Source organism: Oryctolagus cuniculus, chromosome 19 (genome assembly GCF_964237555.1).
Source record: "Oryctolagus cuniculus chromosome 19, mOryCun1.1, whole genome shotgun sequence".
Taxonomy (NCBI): Eukaryota; Metazoa; Chordata; class Mammalia; order Lagomorpha; family Leporidae; genus Oryctolagus; species Oryctolagus cuniculus.
The window spans coordinates 58,535,421-58,548,705 of record NC_091450.1 but is presented as its reverse complement, the minus strand read 5'-3'; the positions used below and the strand labels follow the sequence as shown (position 1 = coordinate 58,548,705).

At 43.8% G+C, this 13,285-nt stretch overlaps 1 pseudogene; it reads left to right on the top strand.

Moving 5' to 3' along the window:
- Window positions 1–2,353: 2,353 nt before the first annotated feature.
- LOC127489076 (sister chromatid cohesion protein DCC1 pseudogene) lies at window positions 2,354–3,660 on the top strand (annotated as a pseudogene).
- The last annotated feature ends 9,625 nt before the right edge of the window (window positions 3,661–13,285 follow it).

Genomic DNA, 13,285 nt, shown 5'->3' with positions numbered 1-13,285 from the left:
CAGGGCCAGGAGAGTTGGTTTGGACTATTGTAGGACTCCTCTTAAAATAACAGAGGGGTGAGCATTGGGGAACAGCATGTAAGATGGCTCTTTCGAGACCCACATCCTATATTAGAGTGTGTAGGTTTGAGTCTCACTCCACTTCCAATCCAGCTTCCTACTAAAGTGCACCCTAGGAGGCAGCATATAATAGCTCAGATACTTGAGTCTGTGCCATCCACACTGAGTTCTGGCATTTTCACTTCATAAAACCTGATGTTTTCACATCACAACCTGGCTGAATTCCAGCTATTGTGAGTATCTGGAGAGAACAATGGATGAGAGATCGCTGTGCCTTTAATGTGAATAAAATTAATTTTCAAAATTTAAATAAATCCCCTGCATCCATGTGGTCAGAGTGGGACTATTCCAGTTGGGCCCCTTCCCTGTGGGGATGGCAGCAGCATAGACTAATTGAAAAAATGCCTGAATACCTCAGTGGCCTCCTTTTCTCAGTTGTGCATCATTGTTTGACATAAGAAAGTTCATGATGGAGTGTTATTTTCCAGATCACCAACACACATTGCAGCAAAGGAACACCTTATGTTCATCCACTCTGCATGGAGGACCCCATCAGCTCTGCTTCCCAGATGATACGAGTCTCTCATGTGGGTTACAGGGACCCACATACTTCAGCCATCACTCCCTCCAAAAGTGCATATTAGCATAAAGCTGGAATTGAGAGTTGTGACTGTAACCTAGGCATGTCAATATAGGATGTGGACATACTAAGCAGGGTTGTAACACATGCCAAATGTCAATCCCTCAGTGAATTTTTGAAGTGCCTCTGTATATCCAAGGCTTTCAGAGAAAGGAGACAGAGCCTTCTGGGCCCTGCCCCTTTACTACATAGTTTCTGCTTCTCCCCAACATTGCACACTGCTTCATGTGTCTCTCTCTGTGCATGCTCACTTCTGAGGTCTCTTCATGCAGACAGGGAAGAGCAGCAGAGCACAGAAGAGTGGGTCTGGGAGACAAGGCAGATTAGGGAAAAACTGGACTGTGACAGTTTCTGCCTGGATCCTGCCACTTAGTGTTTAGTGACCACATCTGAAGCAGAGGAAAATTGTTCATCTACATGCCAAAAACTGAAATATAATATCTTTATATTACCCCAGGCATGAAAGTCAAATCAAAATGAATTGAAGGCTTACATAAAAGGTCTGAGAATATAAAACCCCTTACAAATGGAAGCAAATTCATTGATATTAGTCTCAACAATGATTGTTTAGATATGACACTAAACGCATAGGTGACAAAAGCAAAGACTGAAAAAAATCTAAGAAATATTCTGCATGTGATAGGAAAAACAGAACAGATGAAGTAAGAAATGAAGAAAACATTGGACAACCTGAGTTTGAACACAAACAACTCAAAAACAAATATTGTAATAAAAATTGCACAAAGGATTGATCAGTTTTCCATTGAATATATACAAGTAGCCAACAGGTAACTTAAAAGGGGTTCAGAAACAGCTAATGAAGACTACAATGCTAATTAAGACCACAGTGATTATCATCTCATATGTGTTAAAACAATTATCCAAAAGTAAAAAGATAACATTGGCCCAGGGTGGAATAAAGGAAAATAAAAATTGTTCCTGAGAAAGTAAATTGGTACATCCAATATAGAAAACATTATGTAGGTCTTCAATCAAAATTAAACATAGAACATATGACAAAGCAATCTCACAACTGCGTGTATATCCAAAGGAAACCAAATCAGTATCTCAAATAGATACCTTTATCTCCACATTACTGGCAGCATTATCTACAAGAACAAGATATGGAGACAACCCCACTGTCAACATATGAATAAAGAAAATGTGATAAACACACATACACAGGAATCACAGACAACCTTAATAAGGAAATTCTTCCATTTTGTCAGGATGTGGATCCAAAAATATGAATGTGGACATTAGGCTATTTGAAATAAGGCACAGAAAGATAAATGCCACACAATATCACTCATATGTGTAATCTAAGAAAGTCGCACTTAATCACAGAATAGAATGGTGGTTGTCATGGGCTGAGAGTGAAGGACATGGGAAAATGTTAGCTGAACACACATTTGCAGCTATGAGATAAATTAACAAAATTAACACTTCAAGACCTTAATATTCAACACAGTAAATAGTTGATTATGATATCACATACTCACAACTTGCTAATATCTTCCATATTCTTTAATAACACAGGGATGTAATGTGATGGATATGTTAGATTGTCTTAATCATTTCACAATGTATATGTACAAGAGGACTCCAGAAAGTTTATGAAAAAATGTAATCAAAAGATAACGTGAGGCGTCTCGCGGGTCCTTTCTGTCCTCCGGTTGTTACAGGACTCCCTGAGCAGACGCTGCCATGAAGAGGACCCGCGATGAGGTGGACGCCATGCTGCAGATCGCCAAGGTGAACGCGGCCGAGCTGCTGCCTGCCGTGCACTGCTTAAGCTTCGGCCCTGGGGCCGGCGGTGGCGACTTCTGCCTGCTGGAGCTGGAGCCCGCGCTCTGCCAGCAGCTGGAGGCCGGGCACAGTTTTGTGATTCGTGGTGATATAGATGAACAAGCAGTGCTGTGCAGTAAAGACAAAACATATGACTTGAAAATAGCAGATACTTCAAATATGTTGCTTTTCATTCCCAGTTGTAAAACTCCTGATCAGCTGAAGAAGGAAGAAACACACTGTAACATTATTCACACTGAGATCTTTGGTTTTTCTAATAATTATTGGGAGTTAAGAAGATGTAGACCTAAATTAAACAAGCTAAAGAAACTTTTGATGGAAAATACCTATGAAGGACCTGACAGTCAAAAAGAAAAGGATTCAAATCATTCAAAATATACGACTGATGATTTGCTTGATCAAATTCAGGCAAGTGAGGATGAAATAATGACCCAGTTGCAAGTTCTAAATGCCTGTGAGATTGGAGGTTATTGGAGAATTCTTGAATTTGACTATGAGATGAAACTTCTGAATCATGTAACTCAGCTTGTGGATTCTGAATCTTGGTCGTTTAATAAAGTTCCTTTGAGTACATGTCTTCAGGAACTTGGACCATTGGAGCCAGAAGAAATGATAGAACACTGTCTTAAATGTTATGGAAAGAAATACATAGACGAAGGTGAAGTTTATTTTGAACTGAGTGCTGATAAAATATGCAGAGCAACAGCACAGATGCTTCTTCAGAATGCAGTGAAATTCAATCTTGCTGAGTTTCAAGAAGTGTGGCAACAGTGTCCCTGAAGGAATGATAACTAGGCTTGATCAGCTTAAGGGTTTAGCATTGGTTGATAGAAATTCAAGGCCAGAAATCATATTTTTGCTGAAAGTTGATGACTTACCTGAAGGTGATCAGGAACGTTTTAATAGTCTGTTCTCTATAAGAGAGAAGTGGACAGAAGAAGATATTGCTCCATATATTCAAGATTTATGCGGAGAAAAGCAAACCATAGGTGCATTACTCACTAAATATTCTCGTTCTTCAATGCAGAATGGTGTCAAAGTTTATAATTCAAAAAGACCCATTTCTTAAAGGAACAACAGTCTTTTCTTTGGGACTAAAGTTGCTTTGTAAAAATCCTGGATATTAAAGGACAAAAATATCCTCTTCTGCATTTTATTTCTGACTTTGAAAACTTAGTCTCTTGTGGCATTTTTTTCCTTAAGCATTTTGAAACTACTACTCTTCTTTATTAAGTTTAATATATTATTTTGCACACACACACACACACACAAAAACGTGAATTTGTCACTCCCCCTCTTCATGGAGGAATGACACTAAACCCTGCCTAGGTTTCCTATCTAAGTCACGGCACCATTATGTCGCTCCCCGTCTTCGTGGAGTAATGACACTAAACCCTGCCTAAGTTTCCTATCTGAGTCACGGCACCATTATGTCGCTCCCCATCTTCGTGGAGGAATGACACAGGACCCTGCGCTGTTCTTTTGTCTGCTCGGCCCTCCCCGGGTTTGCTGCTGGTTCTTCCTGGGTTGGCTACAGTCCCTTCCACCTCCGTGGAAGGGCGGTTCCCCCTGCCACTTTCCCCACTTCCGTGGGGGAGCAGCACACCGCCGGCCGGCTCTCTCGGGGGCTGCTCAGGTGTTCCTTCAGATAGATGTTCCCGTTAGATGTTCCTGGTGCATGTTGTCTCTCTCCTCCTTTATAGTCCTCTTCCGCCAATCCCAACTCTGCTACCCACACGCCGAGTATGCTGCTCTCCTCCAATCAGGAGCAGGTCCTGCTGCTTATTGGTTGAACTGGAGGCAGCTGTGTAGAAGCTGTTTACTCCTCTCCCAGCGCCATATTGTGGGAGAGCAGATGCATAGAATAAGTCTTAATTCCAGTAACTTAGTCTAGTCCGAGTTGCTCCCCACAGAATTGTCCATAACTTTTTAACGTCCCTCACATAGCAAAACATCAGTTTTCATACCTTGATGATACACAAATTGTGTCAGTCATACTCTGACAATCTTGAAAAAAATTAAAACAAGCAAAACTAAACAGGCTCCTATATTAAAATATAAATCCAAAATAACTTAGTAAACTAGACATATCTACAGGATTTGGAAGACTTTCATGCAAGAAAAATAATTTTTAAAACACACATAAATTTGAGTGGTCAAAATTTCTATTTTGAAAGTGCAAATAGAGATGGCACCCTGTACAGAGAAAGTGTAAGTGCTAAGACAATGCCCAAGTACCAAATTACAGGGTCTTTCTGCTTCTCTAAAACCTGGGTGAAAACCCCAAGCCAAATAAAACTTCTGTCTCTACCTTACTCAGTCTATGTTACTGTGATATTGGAAACATATGAAGGAGTGAGACATCCTAGAAACAGCTGTGTAAAGAGGTCAATGCCCTGGAAAGTACCCTGCAGGCCACATATTGAGAAAACTCGGGGGAATGAGGTCCCTGTGGGGAGGGAAGGAGGAACCTACAGCGCCTGTCCCACATGAACCACATACACAGAGCCCACATTCTCCCTAGAGACCACCCAGTCCCCACTGCATAATTGGGGGAGACGTGGAGCTACTGCCACACAGCTGGCCTGCTATGGCTCCGGGCTGAGAAGTCTCACCCAAGCAGGGAAGGGGCAGGACCTCGGGGGTGCTGGGTGCCGGTAAAACCCTCAACCCACGGGTCTGAGGGGACCGAGGGGAAGCCTTGTGCCAGCACTAATATGGAGCCCACAGATGCCGGAGGCCTGTGTCCTCCTGGCCTTCGGCTCCGTTTTCCCCTCTCGGTACAACCAGGTCCACACACTCACCATGTCGCGGTTGTCAGCTTCCTAGGTGCCCAGTGTCCCCGGTGAGTGAAGGTGGAGAGCTGCAGAGGTCGACCTCGCTTGGGAGCCTCCTGGCGGCGGAGCTGTCTCCCAGGAGTTCACTCTGCAGGCAAAACTCTGAGAAGATTGTGACGTCCAGGCCCCGCGTGCTGATGCACTGTGGACGTCACCTTGCCTGATTGGACAGTTTGCCAGCCTTGAGTGCACGGAACGTCACAAAGCACGGAGCCAATCAGCGTCCCCCATAGCAAGGACCCCTAACTTCAAGTTGTCCTGGATGGGAACAGCGAGAGACAGACCTGGGTTCAGGTCTGAAATGGCCGCCCCTGGGCTCTGCCTCCCCGCGGCTGGAGGGCTCTCACCTCCGAGCTCCTGCTACCCACTGGCCTCGCCCTGGGTCCCCGTCCTTCTCCCTGAGGATGCTGCCTGGAGCTGGCGGTAACCTGTTGCAGTGAGTTACAGTTCTGTTTATCCGCTTCCGGCGCTTTCGTTTTCCTTGTATTTCTGCTCATTCTGTTGGGTCGTTTGTATTACTTATTGATTTGAATAACACTTAGATGTAACATAATTTACTCTTTTTTTCTTTTCTTCTGTTTTCTACTCTGCCTATTGATCTTTTATATTTTCTAGTTATTTCTTGCTGGCACTTGGTAAGCTAATGGATTTTTAAAACATTGATCTTTCCCACAACATTAAATTCATTTATCAGTTTATTTGTTTTTAGATTTTATGGATTCTCCCTAAATAAATATCTCCAATATATTGGCAATTTATTGTTAAGAAATTGATCTTTACATCTTATTTTATTTCTTTTTGCTCTCCCCCTTGTCCCCAACTACTTCTCCAATAAGAAGTTGGCACTAGTGGAGACTTCCTGGTCTAGGTTTACTTCCAGGGTAAAAGCTGTCAATGATTCTGTATTAATCATGGTTTTCGTTGTAGGATCCTTTTAAAAAATTTTGATCTGAATAAGAAAGCCATTGCTCTTTTTTACTATACTGCAAGCAGTTTTTAAAAATTACATGCTGATTTTTAAATGTTTTTGAACATTAAATTGTCATGTGATTTTCTCCTTGAATTTTTCACCTACCTGGAAAAGTTACATGACTTGTTAAGAAATGTTAACCACCTCTTGTATTTTTTATTATATGTGACTTGTTATTCATTATATTTTCATATGTGATTTCATTTATTATAAAAATACTAAGGATTTATGCATCTGTATATGAAAGAAAGTTTATACTTAATTTATATTGAAAGTTCTAGTCAACCTTGCATCATTATCAATGTAATGCTGGCTTTCTAAAAGAAATCTGAAAATATGCTTTGCTTATTTATACTTTGATACATCTGAGAAATATAGGTTTTTTTATTTCTTAAATGTTTGAAATATTTTGTGTTTCTATAACAAGTTTTGTTTCTCTGTTTTATTGGCTGGTGGCCTTCAAATTGGGATTCAACTTGCTTGTTTTAATTTGGAGTTTTCCTATTTTATACTTCTTATATTGGATTTTAGGAATTTATATTTGTGTTTGGGAATTTGACTTTCAAAGTATAGTGGATTTTTATCTCTAGTCAAGTTTTTACCCCAAGAGGTTTTTTTGTTTGTTTGTTTGTTTTGTTTTGTTTTGACATGCAGAGTTAGATGGTGAGAGAGACAGAGAGAAAGGTCTTCCTTCCATTGGTTGACCCCCCAAATGGCCGCTGTGGCCAGAGATACACCATTCCAAAGCCAGGAGCCAGGTGCTTCCTCTTGGTCTCCCATATGGGTGCAGGACCCAAGGACTTCGGCCATCCTCCCCTGCCTGCCTGGGCTACAGCAGAAAGCTGGACTGGAAGAGGAGCAACCAGGACAGAATCCGGTGCCCCAACCAGGGCTAGAACTCTGGGTACTGGTGCTGCAGGCAGAGGATTAGCCTAGTGGGCTGCGGCGCCGGCCTTACCCCTAAGAGTTTTGCAATATTTTTTTCTAATCTTGACAAAGTTCTTTTCTCTGTAAACAATTGTTTTAATACATGAAAATGGACACTAGTGTTACTTTTCCCTGTGTTTCCTCAATTACTTTTACTCATAGTTTATTAACTTTGTTAAAATTAAAAAGTATATCCTGGGACTGATGCTATGGCATAGTGGGTAAAGCCACCACCTGCAGTGCTGGCATCCCATATGGGTCCCAGTTCAAGTCCCAGGTACTCCCCTTCATATCTAGCTCTTTGCTATGGCCTGGGAAAGCAGTAGAAGATGGCCCAAGTCCTTGGGCCCCTGCACCCATGTGAAAACCTAGAAGAAGCTCTTGAATTCAGATAAGGGCAGCTCTTGCTGTTGCAGCCATCTGGAGAGTGAACCAGTAGATGGAAGACCTTTTTCTCTCTCTGCCTCTGCCTCTCTGTAACTCTGCCTTTCAAATATATAAATAAATCTTAAAAAATATTTCCAGAAATGAATGAAAAATCTGTCCCAATTGCTCCTCCTCCAGTCCAGCTCTCTGCTATGGCCCAGGAAGGCAGTGGAGGGCGGCCCAAGTGCTTGGGCCCTGCACCTGCATGGGAGACCAGGAGGAAGCACCAGGCTCCTGACTTCAAATTGGCTCAGCTTGCCAGCCATGGGGGCCATTTGGGGGTTGAACCAATGGAAGAAAGACCTTTCTCTCTGTCTCTCCCTCTCACTGTCTAACTCTGCCTGTCAAAAAAATAAATAAATCTATGTGTGTGTGTATATATATACACACATATATGCATATATTATTATATTATATATATTACATAGTTATATAACATTTATATAGTTACATAACATATATAATAAACATAATTATATAATTTATAATAACATAATTATATATTAGAATATATCACATTAGACTATATATTATATATCTTAAATATAATATAATATATAATATAATAACTGTATAATATATATATAATTATCAGCAAACTCAGTAAGAAGTTTATTTAAAAATTGAATAAATACAAATTAAAGTATGTGTTTTTCATCAGATTCAAAACAATTATTGCAACTGTTGACATTTTGACATATATGAGGCAATGACCATTGAATAGAATGTGAATTTGCAAAAGAAATCGGTGATGTGTACCAAAAGTCTTAGCAATACAGATTATGTTTATTATATACTCTTGTCCCAAATAAGCACTTCCTAAAAAAATCTTTCTTTGGAAAAAATAGGTTTCAGAAGGGTCTATGGAAACTTTTTCTTAGGGAAACTTGAGGATAGAAAAGTAAATATCTAACAGTACAGCATTCTTTTAATAGTATATGATAAATCCATATGAAGAAACATACTGTTTAGCTATAAAATATATTTACATTATTAAGCAAAAAAAAACCCTTGCAGAGCAGAATGTATGATATATATAATCCACTATTTTTCAAAAACATGCTTATTTATTTTTTAAATATTGATTTATTTATTTGAAAGAGTTACACAGAGAGAGCAGAGGCAGAGAGAGAGAGAGAGAGAGAGGTCTTCCATCCACTGGTTCACTCCCCAATTGGCCGCAATGGCCAGAGCTGTGCCGATCCCAAGCCAGGAGCCAGGAGCTTCCTCTGGGTCTCCCACACGGGTGCAGCACTTGGGCCATCTTCCACTGCTTTCCCAGGCCATAGCAGAGAGCTGGGTCAGAAGTGGAGCAGCCAGGTTTGAACTGGTGGCCATATGGGATGCCAGCGTTTCAGGCCAGGGCGTTAACCTGCTGCACCACAGCACCAGCCCCAAAAACATGTTTATACAGATATATTTCCTCAAGCCTTGTGTTATGTGAGCGAAGCCATCTGTTTGACTCACATAAGCGTACCTTAAAAAGATTGTGGAAATGGAATTAAAAGTTAAATTTATTTTGGTTCAAAACATGTTGAAATTTATATATACATGGGTTATTTAAAAAGTTCATGGAAAACATGTATTATGAGAAATACATATTTCAAATGTTATGTACCAACATAAACTTATCTTCTTCTATTTCCCATGAAATTTTGAAATCCATCAGAAAAACATGGTGTTCCTGGGAAATATCTGGCCATTATTTAATATACTGTAGAGATGCTAAATCTGCCTGAAGTTACTAAGAAAGAATGTGGTCGTGATTAGACACTTTTTCATTTAACCTCTCTGCGTTGTAACCGATCGTCACATTTAAAGAAACTATTTCCAGGTGTTGTGCAATCTGTGATACCAAAATCAGAGCAGAGAGTGTCTTCTTGACGCGGCGGCTCACCGGCCGGTGCCCTAGGGCCAGTTGAAGCGGCTGCCCACCAGCAGCGAGTCCCGGGTGAGCGTCTGGGCGGGCGTCTTGCCCACCAGGCACAGCAAGTGGAGCTGCTTGCTCAATGAGGGGCGCCTGGAGCGCGCGCAGGGCCGGGCGCGCTGGGGCTGGGACGGGTACTGGGCGCGCAATACTCCATGAGAGCCACCTGCGCCTGCTCCTGCAGCCTTTTCGCGCGCGCAGAGGCCGAGAGCGCCAAGACCTTGAGGCAGCCGGACTCCACCGAGTCCCCCTGCAGGCGGCCCAGCTCGTCCACCTGCTCCTGGTCCAGGAAGGCCACGTGCGCTGGGCCGGCGGTGGCGCCCTGGAAGGCAGGGGCAGCGCTAAGAGCAGCCGCGCCACCAGCGTTCTCACCTGGTCCATGCCCAGCGCCACGCAGCCAATGCCCGCACCTGCCGCGCCCGCAGCTGCACCGGGAACAAGCCTCTGTCTGCCGCCGCGCCAGCGCCCAGCCTGGAGGGCTACCGGAGGAGGCGGCCAGCGCGGCCAGGCAGCGATTGAGGGATGCGGCCACGCTGCAGCGCTGCGGGGCGGCAGGAGGGAGAGAGAGAGAGAAGGGCAGGGAGAAGACAGCCAGAGCTAGGCTCTCTCAGAGTCCCCCCACCCCAGCTCCAGGAGAGCCCTGGTGGGGAGGGGGCCTGATGTCTTCCCCAGGTGGGACTGGGAGCTGGGGCCTCCCTCGCAGCAAGCAGGTGAGGTGGGAGGAGGGAAACCGAGGCAGGGAGGGCTGGCTGCCAGGCAGGGCAAATTAAGGAGCCTTAATGAGCCCGCCCACCTGGCCTGATCGAATCCATGAGCTCCAGCCCTAGGCCAGCCTCACGCAGGGCACATTACCAGCCCTGGAGGGGACTCGGGGCTGGAGGTGGGACTGAGTCCTGCGAGGGTGGGAGTCAGCTGTCCAGTAGGAGTAGCCAAATGGGGCCCAAAAGTGCTGCCCTGGTTATAAGCCCCGCCTGCACCACTCCCCCCCATCATACCCCAGGGCCTTTGCACCTGCTCACCCCCCCTTCTTCAAACCCCCACCCCAACTCTTCCTCCTCCAGCCCAGGCTGGGGCGTGGGGTTCAAATCCCACCCACAACTCTCTTTTTAATACCAACTCCCGAATTAACAAATCTGCTTTAGAGCAGTATTGGCCATGGAGGAAGGGCTACCCTGGTGGCAACTGAAGCCATGGGCTATTTACTGAGGGCCAACTGTATGCAGGGACCCTGGGGCACAACAGTGCACAAGACAAAGAGAGTCCCTGGAGAAGTCATTGGGTTCCAAAGCAAAGTAAGGGGTTGTGAGCTGTGATGGTGGGAAGCCGCGCATGGGGTGGGAGGTGCAGCACGTGGCTGTAGTCGCGCCAACCTGAGGGCCGGGCCAGTGGGATTTCAGATCAGCCACGTGAGAAGAGGGGCACAGGTGAACCCCCCAAGCTGAAGGGAGTGGCTTTTCCAAGGGGCTCTGAGCCAACTTTATCAGCTTCCCTCACAGACACAGTGAGTGGGGAGGACTTCGAAAGCGTGGGAGACTGGAGTCAGACCCTGGGAAGAACTGGCAGACAGAAAGCAGGTATGGGGTGCGCATTTATCCTGAGGCTGGAACCCCCTCTACCCCTACCCCGAGACCACCGCCCCCCCCCCTTGTGTGGAGCCTGGAGAAACTGCAGGGCATTGGAGTTTAGGGCCGCACTGCTTGGACTGTGTCTGCCCTGGGCCAGGCTGGGGCTTCTGGGGAGGGAACAAGAGTGGGGTCCCCATGGGCTCAGCCTGCCAGGCTCCTGCCTTAAGCAAACAGAGGCAGGGGTGGGAGCAACAGAAACCAAATAAATGTGTGTATGTGCGTGTGTGTTTGTGCATGTGTGTGCATGTATGTTTGTGTCTGTGTGTGTGTCTGTTTATTTCTTCAGGACGCAGTGGCCAGGCCTGGGCAGGGGGACCGGGCCCTGGCCACAGCTGTAATTGGATTCCTGCGCCAGTACAGGGTGCAATGGCCCTGGTCTTGTGGTTAGCAGGTGCCAACCCCAGGCCCCACCGGCCGACTGCAGGGAGGATGGGGGCCGCTCACCCTCCTTCCGCAGGCAGCGGGGCTGGGGTGCCATTCACCCACCTACCACACGCCCCCACCAGGCTGCAAGCGGGGCTGGGGGCCACTCACCCTCCTTCTGTACAAACCCCCCTGGAAGCACTTCTTGAGCCGGCAGGACTGGCACTGGTCACGCTGATGTTGGTCCATCTGACAGTCCCAATTGGACCTGCAGGTGTAGCAGTGTTAGAAGCCAATTGTCTAATGAATATACAGTGTGTGTGTTTTTAAAGCCTGATAATTTTAGACATAACTTTCTCCACGTTTTATATTTCTATATTTTAGTTTTCATGTATCCATTTGAAAGGCAGAGAGTAATTCTACTGTGTGTGTGGCAGGAACCCAATTCCTTGAGCCCTCCTGTGCTGCCTCCCAGCGTCTGCATTAGCAGGAAGTTGAAGACAGAAATGGAAACAACACTCAGAAGCCCTCATTCCATTGTAGCAAGGTTGTCTCAAGGGGATTCTTAACCACTTGGCCAAATGCTCGCTCCTGCTTACTACTTTTTAAACACCACTCTCTTACATTACATAGGCCCAGGATCACAAAAATTACCAATTCCAATGTTGGCAAAGCCAATGAAAATGGAGCTCTCACAAAGAAAATGAAAGCCAAGCAAATTATTTAATTAGAATTATTAGCTTGAATAAAATAATACTTTGAGTTTCGTGTTTCATCAGGTTAGATAAGTGATGGATTTTCAATAGCAATATACACTGAACATAAAAAAGATGTACAAATATTTTCAACCATCAGTATTACACATTTGCAAAAGCAGTGGATGCTTGAATAGTTCTACAAAAATGTGTTCCAAAATCATGTGATTAATCTTTAAATAAAGGAAATGAATGTTTATCTCAATGAACCATTTCCAAAAGGGCAGAAATACAAAATAAAGCCCCTAACATGAACTGGATATGACAATAATTATCTTTGAAAATTCATTTTGTTTTAAGAACTGTTTCTGAAAACTATATTTTTTAAAAAGTAAACAATATTTTAATGGGGAATTACTAACCATGATATAATAAAATATTTTCTGGAATTCTTGATCACAGTTTGAAACCAGATTTAATTTAAAAAGTTACTAAAGGTGGGAAATAAGTCATACAAGAAAAACTTTTTAATTTTTAAATGTATCTATATCTTTAAGCATATCAAATGTCAAAATGAGATTATTGAGAAAACACATGGTAATAGAGAATTATTAGATTTATTTCAAAAATTCTTATTGAATTTTTATAGGCTCTCAAAACTTGATGTAGCAATCTATTTTTTCTGGGACCACTTTTGTTCCTTTGTCCACTCCTGTTAGCATTATTTGGCAAAAGTTGAACGTTGAGGTACACGTGAGAGAATTATTACTCAATTTTCCTGGCCAGTTTTAGGTAAGAAATCAGGAAACAACCACAACCACCACAACAAACACCACTTTCTCAAGAGCATTTGCAGATCAGTTCTGCAGACTTCAAACGTTTTCAGGTTTGGAATGTTTAGACTACCGCTCTCATGCTAAATTCTCAGTGGCTTTCTTTCTATTTCTGAATTGCTTTTTACAAACAGAATGCAGCATTAGGAACTGACAGCAAAATACACTGTTTC